We start from the raw sequence: 12,888 nt of genomic DNA, 5'->3' as shown, positions 1-12,888 counted from the left end.
TAATAAAATATCCATTCTTCATTAAAATATGTAGAATAGTCATGCTGCTAAGCAATAAAAGAAATTTAAAAAGATTAAATCTGTAAGAAGTACATTCTCTAACAAGGAACTAAACTACCTCAATATCAGAATTATTAGGAATTGTTTTTTCCAATCCAGGGCACCGAACTTAGGCCTGAGCACTGTTCTTGGGATTTCCTCAAGGCCAGTGCTCTACCACTTGAGCCATAGCACCATTACCAGCTTTTCTCTGCATATGGTACCAAAGAATTGAACCCAGGTCTTCATAAATGCGAGGCCAAACTCGTGAACCCAGGAAAAATGTTTAATGTAATATTAACTCACTTCTAAATAAACAATGTAACAAGGAAATGGGAAGATAAACTTGAAAAGATTTTGACATCAATGAAAAATACATCACTCAATATCAAATTTATGAGCTTTTTGTAAAAAAGGGAAATATAAGAATTATATACCCTACATATCAATGATATTAATTTTATAACATAAACTTATACACAATAATTCTTGATAATGAAAGGATGTATATAATATCAGTAGATGCAGAAATTAGTCATTATAAACTCAAATAGTTGTCCAAATACACCACAGAGGAAATTTAGCCATACACTTTTAGCAGCTCAAACATCAAATTATAAAACAAAAAAATATTAAAAGTAATGACAAACAGAAAAATAAAGTAACTATAAAACAAGAAAGAAATCTATACCTCTTTGTTTATGCAATGAATGTTCTTATACAGTTTAATAATCTAGCCAGGCAACAGTGGCTTGCAACTGTATCCTAGTTACTCAGGAGGCTGAGATCTAAGGATAGTCGTTTAAAGCCAGCCCAGGCAGGAAAGTGCTTATGAGACTTATCTCCAATTAGCCACCATGAAACTGAAAGCTGTACTATGGCTCAAAGTGCTAGAGTACTAGCCTTGAGTGAAGTCGCCCAGGGACAGAGCCCAGAACCTGAGTTAGAGCCTTATGACCAAGAAAAGAAAAGGTAAAATGAAAAATAGCCTATATGTTCCTTACTGAGTTTTTGACTTGTAGAATTATTCCTATATAGAAAAATTACAAATGAGAGTATTTTAGGGATGGAAAAGGGGTGAGGGAGAGTGATGAAGGGATGAAGTCTAATCAAGGCGCATTGCATGCATATATAGACATGCCAAAATGAAACTTCTGTGCACAAATAATTAATGCTAATAAAAATGTAGCAAAAGTGGCTGGTCATTTGGCCTAGTGGTAGAGTGTTTGCCTAGCATGCACAAAACCCTGGATTCATGTACTCAGTACCACATACATAGGGAAAAAAAAGATGGAAGTGGTGCTGTGGCTCAAGTAGTATAGCTCTAGCCTTGAGAAAGCCCAAGGACAGTGCTGGGGACTGAGTTCAAGCCTCACTATTGGTTAAAAAAGATTGAGCTATTATATATGATTATAGAACATATACAAGAATTGAAATATTATTTCCCCATCAATGTATATAATTTTATGTTGTTTTGTTTTTGTTTGGTTTAGTTTGCTTTTAAAAAGTCTTTAACTCAGAGCTTCTAATTCCTGCTTTGTTTGTTTGTCTGATACTCTACATTCAAGTCTAACCTTCAGTGCAGCATTTTTCTGGTTATTTTAAAAATAGAATCTCTGAGATTTTTCTAACCAGATTGGCTTCAAACTATCATTCTCTAGTCTTTACCAACTGACTATCTAGGATTGCAGATGTGATTTAGGAGCACCCAGCTAATTTTAAGTACTTATGTATCATTTAAAATAGAGTAAAATAATATGTTTAATAAAGTCTTGACCAAAGGAATGAATGACTAGAAAGATACTATTTCAAACTGGAGAAAGACTTAGTTTCCATATGATGTAGAAACTCAAAAGTTGGTGACAATAATAGAAAAAGAAATATTTATGCTTATTTTTAACACACTGGGGAGCTTGACTATTTTAAACAGAAAGATTTACAAGAATTACACTCACCAGGACTGTTGGTCACAACTGTACTGTTAGTTACTCAGAAGGCAGAGATCTGAGGGTTGTGGTCCAAAGACAGCCCAGGCATTAAAGTCTGTGAGAGTCTTATCTCCAATTAACCACCAGAAAACCAGAAGTGGTGCTGTGGCTAAAGGGGTAGGGCGGTAGCCTTGAGCTGAAGAGCTCAGGAATAATACAGAGAACCAGAATTCAAGTTCCACAACCACCAAAATAAAGACTAAGTACTGTAAAACAGAAAGGCAGGAATTATACTGATTTACATTAGTATCAATAGTTGAAGCTACTAAGTTGATTTTTTCAAACTTTATTTCTATATTAATTTGACAATTGATCAAGCCAAATTTAAGACAGTCTAAAATAAAAGCTATACAAATATTCTTTGTACTGAACTCTTTATTTGTGTAAATTATCATCTAGGCTTAAAACATCAGTCATTTTTATTCATTTACTTATTTTATTTTTATGGAATCAGAGATAATTGGTAAGGAGCCCATACATCCATTAGTATAAAACTTGTTGTGTAAATTGTTTTATTTCCGTACCATGGACTATCATCCAGCTAATAATGTGTGTGAACCTACTAGACTCTTCATTGACTTTGGAAGCAGATCAATGCCAAACTGTTGAGAGCCATATAATGAAGCAGAACACAGGCCCCATGAGCAGTTCACTTATATTCCTAATAAAGTTATTTGTAACTTACTTTTCCAGATTTATTGATTTCTATTTTCAGTTAATTTTTGTTGGGAGCCAGAGTGGAATCAAACTGTACCTTGACTTGCATCAGACCATGGCTTTATTGTCTTATTGCTTTCTGACCCTATTCTATGTAAATGACCTGAGAATTACCATATGAATGTAACACCTGGAGGTTCCCTGGGTCAGGAGGAGGGGAGAAGGGGGAGTGGAAAATAAACACGGCAGTCTCGGCAGTCTTTACCTGGACTGTGGACATCCCGGACCCGGTGTGTCTGTCTCTCTTCTTTTTCTTCCTAGTCCTTGTCCCCTATTTCAGGAACCCCAATCTGCGAACCCTGGTTTGCTGCCGGTTGGCCCCGGCAAATTTTGTTTGAAAATTTTAAAGGAACATCATTAGCCTTACATTTTCAATGTTGTACTTTGATTTCCTAACATATTTATGTTCTGTCTTTTTTTTAAATTGAAGGTTAAAAATTTCTTTAGGTCTTTTAGTATTCTTACCTGCATCTAATATGCTGGATAAAAATGAATTTCTAGTAAATGAAATATGCTTATTTACATATAATTGACCAATCAAAACTACATATAGCATATAACATGATGTTTATATGTATATGTATATATGTATACGTATGTACATAGAGAGATAAAGAAAAAATATTTAAGAACAGAATTATAAAGTCATTTAAAAGTGTTCCTATGAAGGCCGGAGTTTTGCCTAGGGGTAGAGTGCTTGCCTAGCATGCACAGAGACCCGGGTTCGATTCCTTGGTACCACATACATAGAAAAGCTGGAAGTGGTATTGTGGCTCAAGTGGTAGAGCACTAGCCTTGAGGAAAAAAGCCCAAGGACAGCACTCAGGCCCTGAGTTCAAGGCCCAGAGCTGGCAAAAAAAAAGTGTTCCTGTGAAAATAGGTATTAGATAATTCTTTGTAATCATTGACAATTTCTGTGTTTTTTGAATTTCACTCATATATGTTTCGGTAACATTATTCAAATGCAAACAGCAGGAAATAACTGGAAGCTTGACTAAAGTGTCCATGTTTTTATTAAAAAATTTGGAGCCATGTAGTGAGGATGAGTTAATATTTAAAGCAAATTTGATTTCTATGTGTGCAAACCACATAAATGTCAAAATATAATTCCAAATAAATGTATTTGACAACTACTCTATAACTACAGTAAACATATTTTTGTTTATGGGTAACAACTACTTATTCCACAATAAGCTTTCATTCCAGACCTAGGAGACATGCAATAAACTTAATGCTCTTCTGCAAACCTCCTCTAGTAGACATACATTTCAATGGCCTACAAATAGATCAATGATGGAAGACAAGGCAATATTTTAAAAATAAATGTTCATTCCCATTTTGTAGCTGAGTTGGCAAGTAAGATGCTACGGTACCTAAATATGTAGTTTCCATGTTGCAGGCTCAGAAAGCTATTTATGGAAACAGAAAACTCATTTTAACTCATCTGATACTGAGATAGGCTTGCTCTTACTTTCACAATATAGAACTTCCAATTATGTTTCATAGATGCCCTGTTTAAACATTTTCATAACTGTAGGTTTTAGTACAAGTGGATGGGTCTGGAAAATACTATACTGAGAGAAGTAAGAATCCCAGAAAAACAAAGATCGCGTATATTTTCTCACATGCAGACCACAGGTGCAAAACACAGTCTTTCATGGAAGCACACACAGGGGCATAAGGACATATGTGTGACCAAACTGAGTAAAATATAATACATAGGGGAGCAAAATTCCTTGGGGATAAACCCTTTGAATAATCAACAGTTTAGCAAAAATGAGTATCAGAAAGCTGAATCATGCTTTAAATTGGGGATTAGTGGTAGGGAGACAATGGATTTAAAGGGGAAACAGAAAAAAAATACAATCATAAAACTCAATGTACATGAGGGCAAAGGACCCGAGAAATTCAATGTGATAGGAAAAGAGTGGGTTAAAGGGAAAGGGTAAGTAATGCAAGGAGTAAATCTAATCAAGATGCACTGTACACATAAGCGGACATATTAAATTGTAACCCAAATGTGCAACAATTTGAGGATAAAAACATTTTAAAGCTGGACATGGTGGGGCATGCCTGTTATTCCAGCTATATGGAATAGAAAGATTGCAGTCCAGCAAGCCAAGGCAAAATGTAACATCTTATTTTAAAAATAATGAAAGCAAAAAAGTGATGGAAGTGTGGCTTAAATGATAGAGTATCTCACTAGCTACCATAAAGCCATGAGTTCAAATTTCAATATCACCAACAGCAAGAAGCAGTATGGGACAACAGTAGGCTAAATGGAAGAAAGAGAATAATGGAAAGAGGGACTGATCCAGATATAGATGGCACACATAAATGGACATGGTAAATTGAAACCACTTTGTACAACTATTTGAAGATTAAAACGTTTAAAAACCTTGAGTAAACAATTATATCTTCTATCATCTACACCTTGGCACTTGTGCACATAGCTGAATAGTCCATATTTGTCACAAAATCCTGACCCTGTGCTAACAAATTCAATTTTATTTTGTTTATTCATAATTGAATATATTTAACTAAATGGTGCCATAATACAATTTCTCTCTTATTTTTTTCTAGGTCTAGGCCTTGGGATATAGATATTTGTATCTATATACTAGACATATATATATATATATACATATATATATTAGCTGAACCAAGCCACAATATTCATTGCTCACTGTATACTCATTTGTATAACTACAGGTTCAAATTTTATTTGCCCATAAACTTTTTTTTTTCTTTTTGTCGGTTGTAGAGTTTGAACTCAAGATTAAGATACTTAGCTGGTTTTTTTCCCCCAAAAGGTAGTGCTCTACCATTTGGAGCCACAGCTCTACTTCTGATTTTTGAGGGATTCCTTGAATAAGAATCTCACAGGGATTTTTCTTGCCCAGGCTGGCTGCATATCATTGTCCTCAGATCTCAGCCTCCTGAGTAGCTAGGATTGCAGGCATAGCTACTGGTGCCCTTGTCCATAAACCATCTTATGAACAAACTTTTAAATGACTGATTGTGGATCTGATAGAATGTTATACCACAGCACTATTGAGCTTTATCTCCAGATATATTTTCTTAGAGAACAGTAGTGAGAGTGACCTGTTTATATTTGCAGATACAGACAAAAAACCAAACTAAAAACCTAACCCATTGAATGACACAGATATACAGGTAGAATGCTGATGATTCTTGCTAGTGATGTTAGCTTAGTAATCAACAGCAGACTGTAATAAAAATATAATTACTTTACTGGTATTATTTTGGCATATATGACTATTACATTTGAAAATCTTGAGAGTCTAGACAATATTCAATGATAATTTCAATTTCACTTTAACACATTGACTGTTTTTCATTCAATTGATCACAAACCAAAAATGAACACAGTAAAAATATCAACAAAAAGCCCTCTACAATACAATACTTTTAATGGATATACTTTTTTTCCTATGAAATTTGATGTCATTGAAGTTTAAATTTCCTTACATTATTTTTTTTCAGACAGACTATTTAATCTTCTGTAAACCAATCAGAAACAATTTTATTACAGAAAAAATATGTTGCCCTCTGTAGTAAAAGAGAATTCACAATTGAGAAAATGCATGATTCTCTCCAATATTGAAATATATTCTCTGAAATATAAGGGAAATGTATTTCAATTTGCCCTTCATTTCTCTACTAGTAAATACATCCTTGACAAAGTGGTAGGATATATATTGAACAAAAAATTTGATAAGGTGTAATGATTTAGCTATGCATTAGTGTCCAAGATAAAAAATAATATTTTCTAAACTGCGGAGTTTCTGTATGGCAAAGGACATAGCTAGTAACTTAATTAGGAAGCCTACAGAATGGGAGAAGATCTTCACTAACCATACAACAAAGGCCTCATATCTAAAATATATCAACTCAAAAAATTGAATCACTCCAAAACTAATTTCCAAAGAAACAAACATCCCATTAAAACATGCTCCAAAGACTTAAAGAGAGTCTTTTCTGAAGAAGAAATAAGAATGGCATATACACACATGAAGAAATGTTTGACACCTCTGGCCACAAAAGAAATGTAAATCAAAGCAACTCTAAGATTCCACCTCACTCCAGTTAGAATGGCCAGGATCAAGAAATCTAATAACAACAGATTCTGGAGGACATGTGACCAGGAAGGATCATTTCTATACTGTTGGTGAGAGTGCAAATTCGTTCAACCACTATGGAAAGCAGTATGGTGGTTCCTCAAAAACTACACATAGAGCTCCCCTATGACTCAGCAATTCTACTACTTGGCATTTACCCAACCATCCAGAAACAAGCACATACTAAATCCACTAGCACAACAATGTTCATTGCAGCACTATTTACCATTGCAAAGATATGGAACGAACCCAGATGCCCCTCAGTTGATGAATGGATCAACAAGATGTATTTATACACAATAGAATTCTGTGCTGCTGTCAGAAAGAATGACATTGCCCCATTTGTAAGGAAATGGAAAGACTTAGAAAAAAACATATTAAGTGAAGTAAGCCAGACTCAAATGAACATAGGCCCAATAGTCTCCCTCATTTGTCATAATCAGTAGAAACCTTGGGCTCTCCTAGCAGATTTACAATAGTACAAAATCTAGAGTCATAAGGCTAAATAGTGTAACACTAAATGTAAGGACCTTCAGGATAAGGAAGCAAAAGCCAAATAATGAGTGATTGTTGTCCTAATGTACTATGTTATCTCTCATCTCTTTTGCCATCCATTGGTTATCTCATATTGTTACAATCTTTCACCTTGTTATCTGACATATTTTATATGTGCTTAATTGGTTATTTGAAATTTGATAGGGAAGGGGGGAAATCAAGATGACCCGGGGGGGGGGAGGGAAATGGGGACCATGCCATGAGAAAAGGTATCAATGTTTGTGAAGTTATGCACCTTCTATCTGATGAATATAATGTAACCCTTCTATTAATCACAATAAGAAATGAAAAAATATTTTGGATAAGGATACTTATTTTTAAGGTTTCTATCTAAGCTCATTTTTCTAAAAAAGAATCCAGCTCCTCTTTTCCTTATATATTCATATAATATGATTTCATTTTTATTTAGTAACATTTGTGTTATATTTTAGGAAAAATTACTGATACTTCATAGATTCTTTTCATAGCAGTACTTACATAATTGTTTTGGAAACATTTAGAAGGCAATGGTTAATGACAGCCATCAGAGAAACAGGATTTTTATCTTTATTTTTATTTTTTAAATTTAATTTTATTGGTTTGATTCCTTCATACCACATACACACAAAAATCCAGATGTGGTGCTATGGCTCAAGTGATACAATGGTAGCTTTGAGAATGCCCAAGGACAGTGCGGAGGCCCTGAGTTCAAGTTCCAGGACTGGCCAAAATATAATTTTATCGTCATGGTGATATACAGAATGGTTACAATTGCGTATGTAAGGTAGTGAGTACATTTCTTCTCAAACACTGATATTCCTTCCCATGTTTTTATCCCACTTTCCTTTCACCCACTCCCTTCTAAGTTGTAAAGTTCATTTCCAACATATTCTCTTGTGAATATTGCTGTTAAACTAGTTCACCATCCTTTGTCCTTTATCTCATCACCTTGTTTTCCCCTTACCTTCCTTAATTCAAATAAACAAATAAATCTATATGTAATACACAGGGTACCAAAGTCAGATACAGTAACAACAAGGGATAAACTGTAAGGGAAAAAAATAACAAATAAGGAAAAAACATATAACTTCACATAGTACACTGAAACAACCACAAAAATAAAACTCCTTTTTCCATATACTGCAGTTCATTTTGCTTATCATCATCCTACATGCTCATATATACATAGCTATTGAGTTACTATGATTTGCTGCAAGCACTATCCTAGCCATATACTAATTATTACAAACGAGGTAAACCATGGTTTCATTGAATTACATAACCAACCCCTGAGTCTTATGAGGCCGAAACTGGCCTGGAAATTCCAGTTTACAACTTCAGTTTTCAAAGTATTAGAATCACACGCATATACCACTCTATCCAGTATACATGATTATTTATTCTGTCTTTTTAAACCCATATTTTATACTAGATTTGGTTAGCTGACTTTTCATGGATTCTTATTACTCTTATGCTTTTGTTCATTTGAAAGCAATTTCTTGAAAATAACTAATTCTTCACTTCTGCATATCACTATTTTACAGTCTTAAATATATGTTTATACCTTAAGCTCTTTCAAGTAAATATCCACACCTCTGAATAAAGAATTGAAGAGATTATCTGGATACTTCACATCACATAATCTTTGGTTTCAATTATTTAGAAAAAAACTCAAACCAAAGTGATTTGTTTCTAAATGGTCTTGGTAATTACATCAATTATCTGTTTTATAGACGCAGACAGATTTCATGTCACAAGTTTCAAACCATTAACTATTTTTTTTATTTTTGAAAGATATAATACTGTTCATTTACTTTGGCCTCCATTTGACTAAAGCATTTATAGGCATATACATGGATAACCATAGGCATTCCTGTATAATTAATCCTCACTATGTTCTTCTCATGCATACCTTTTGTTCATCATAATATTACAATGTTTTATCTTAGTCTTTAGCTTGAGGATTACTTTCAATCATTCAACAGAATTTACTATTAATCTAATCAATACAATCTGTATCTCCCTTCAAGCTGATTTTCAAAAACACTTAAATGAAAGAGAACTTTTTTTAAAAAAAATCTAAGTCATTCTGCAATTTACACATTTTCGTATCAACCCACTTACTAGTGACATACATAAGTGTTTCCTCTGAACAGATTTAATTTTTAATTTTCCTGAATCAGTGTTAACCAGGAAAAAGGTAATTGTTGTCAAGAGTATTCAAACTGTCAGAATATCCTTCAATCTAAAAGCTGTTAGAATCTGTGCAAAAGTAATTACTGAAACTCTATTCAACTGTAATAATAACCTGCCACTGATGACAGCAATTACAGGGAAAGTGTAATAGAAATCAAAGGCGCATTTTTCTCTGACAAGTACATTTCTAACTAAGGTTTACATTGGCTGAATAGTGTTGACAATGATGATGTGCTGTATCATTCTTAATCACGGCTGGCATGATGTTACAGTTTGAACTGCTCACTGTAAAAAAGTGACTAATTGCTTGTTTCATTTGACACTGTCCAGGCTCTCTGTATCTAGGAATATGTATTTTAGATGAATAGAGGTTAAGTGTTATGCTTTCTTGACTGTTTTACATCCTTTTTAAGTGCAGGTTTTAAGTACATTTTGCCTCAAATAAAAGAAGCTAATTGCAGTTAGACCAAACTGACAAGGCATATTTCTCAGGCTTTCTAAAGGTTGGTAATCCATAATTAGGTCAAATTATTGGGGTTCCTTTCATATCAACCCTTGAGCTTTGGTCATCTTCACTGTCAACATTCTTGGACATGCTCCTTACCATGTCTTCAAGTGACATCACAAAATTTCCTTTAAAGAGAACTCTCTGATATCAGTACTAAGAAAAACGAAACTTACAAAAAAAGTTGTGCTGGCCAATTTTCTTTAACGAATCTGAAAGCAAAATATTGTGATAAACTTTTTTTCCTTCTAAAAAATAATGACAGGATTATAAGAAACACAATTGTGTCTCACAAAACTAACATAGAATTTATATAAGAAATAAAGGGACTGGGCCGGGAGTTTGGCCTAGTGGTTAAAGTGCTTGCCTAGCATGCATGAAGACCCGGGTTTGATTCCTCGGTACCACATACATAGAAAAAAGCCAGAAGTGGTGCTGAGGCTGAAGTGGTAGAGCTCTAGCCTTGAGAAAGTCCAAGGACAGTGCTCAGGCCCTGAGCTCAAGCCCAGGACTGGCAAAAAAAAAAAAAAAGAAAGAAAGGGACTTCAGTAAAACTTATTTATTTCACCAGTTAAGTTTAACTCAATTTTTTTCAAAAATTTGGCTTTTAAAGGAATTATTTTACAATTTGTACATTTGTTTACTGATGAGTACATTAATGGTGAAGTTATAGAACAGATAAACTCAACATTTGAGAAGATCTTCACTAACCATACAATACACAAAGACCTCACATTTAAAATATATCAACAGCTAAAAAAATTGAATCACTCCAAAACTAATCTCCAAAGAAACAACCATCCCATTAAAACATGCTCCAAAGACTTAAAGAGAGTCTTCTCTGAAGAATAAATAAGAATGGCATATACACACATGAAGAAATGTTTGACACCTCTGGCCACAAAAGAAATGTAAATCAAAACAACTCTAAGATTCCACCTCACTCCAGTGAGAATGGCCAGGATCAAGAAATCTAATAGCAACAGATTCTGGTGGACATGTGACCAGGAGGGAATGAAATGGGGACTAAGACATGAGAAAGGGTATCAATGTTTGTGAGGTAATGCACCTTCTATCTGGTGAATATAATGTAACTGTTCTTATAATTGCAATAGAAAGTGTATGAAAAAAACAACATTTAGTAGGAAGAAATGTGCTTGTAGAATTCAGGATAAAAGTTAATTTTTTGGACAAGGGTAATTACATTTTAGATTTCAGATCAAGCTCAATTTTTTTAGGATAAAATTTTAGCATCATAGTAACTAAACTGGTGCCTATTTCTATTTTTCTTTGTTGAAAATTGACTTTGCAAATTCCCAGGACATTAGGCCCAGTACAGTATAGGCAAAGAAATTCATCAACACAGTCATAAGTGATTTTATACCTCTGGTATATAAAACTATAAATTTGGGGCTAACAAGAAAATAGAATCTTCAATTTGTTCATATATATGCAGTTAATAAAATATCTTTTGAGCCATAGGGAATAAAATCATAGAACATATTTATTCTCAAAAAATTGACTTTCAAACATTCATTCTCAACATGGAGAGATTATGTTAAGTGAAATAAGTCAGATCCAGAGAAAAAGGGGTTTCATGCTTAGCTCATTATTGAGAGCTAGAATATGACTATAAATCTAAAAGTAAGCAGCACATTGGGTATGTTTAAGCAGTTATAAATGAATTGACTGCATTACAATACAATCTATAGAAAATGCAAATAGCACAATTCTTTAGAGAGACTAAGTCAAAGCCTAATGAAATGAATATTAAGAAATGAGTTGTTGCAAGTTTGAGGAGTATCAAAAAGAGAGATGGAGAAGAATTAAAAGGAGAAATTAACAGAATGAAGGCTAGAATGCATTGTATGTTCCACAAAATAGAAAAATAAGATAAGTTGTGGATGGGGGGTGATATGATATACAAACCCTTAGCCTAATCTTGATTGTGTTCTAAAAATTAACTGCCAGTGATTGTATATGGAACACTCATTTGTTAAACATGTCATTTGAAATATGATATAAAAAGCAATGTTAATAAATTCTTTAATAAAAAATGTTGAAGAAATAAAACATCAGAATGCATCGTACACATAAATTTCTTTTTAAGTAGCAGAAAGTTCAATACATAACCTAAAAGTTAAGAAAAGTAAGGGGGAATATTGTGTGAGAGTGATGGATAAGAATGTCAAAAGGGGTCACACTCATCAAGAGGCACAATATTCATACACTGCTCTGTTGAATAGTAAATCACTTGTAAAACTCCTTAAAGAAAATAAAAATACATTAGAATTTTCATTCACTGTAAATATGAGAAAAACACAATAAGCCTTATATTAAAATCATCTTTCTGTAGATTTTAACACTCTAGTTTTTTCATTATTTTAATTTTTTTGCCAGTCCTGGTCTCAGGGCCTGAGCATAGTCCTTGGGTTTTCTCAAGGCTAGAGCTCTACCACTTGAGCCACTGCACAACTTCTGGATTTTTCCTATATATATGGTACCAAGGAATCGAACCTGGGACTTCCTGCATGCTAGGCAAGCACTCTAACACTAGGCAAAATTCCCGGCCCAACTCTACTTTTTTAAAGAACAAAGTTAAATCAAAATAAAAGTTACACCATGATTTTATCACAATCTAAAAGGAACTGCATAATGATAATAATTATATATATATAATAATATATAATGATAAACAGGTCAATAATCCTCTCCTCAATATTTTATGAATTATAGATATGTTGAGAACAGTGAACTAGTCCCCTGA

Source organism: Megascapheus bottae, chromosome X (genome assembly GCF_031878675.1).
Source record: "Megascapheus bottae isolate mThoBot1 chromosome X, mThoBot2.hap1, whole genome shotgun sequence".
NCBI classification, from domain to species: domain Eukaryota; kingdom Metazoa; phylum Chordata; class Mammalia; order Rodentia; family Geomyidae; genus Megascapheus; species Megascapheus bottae.
The sequence above is the reverse complement of the archived record's forward strand: the minus strand, read 5'-3'. Positions refer to the sequence as shown.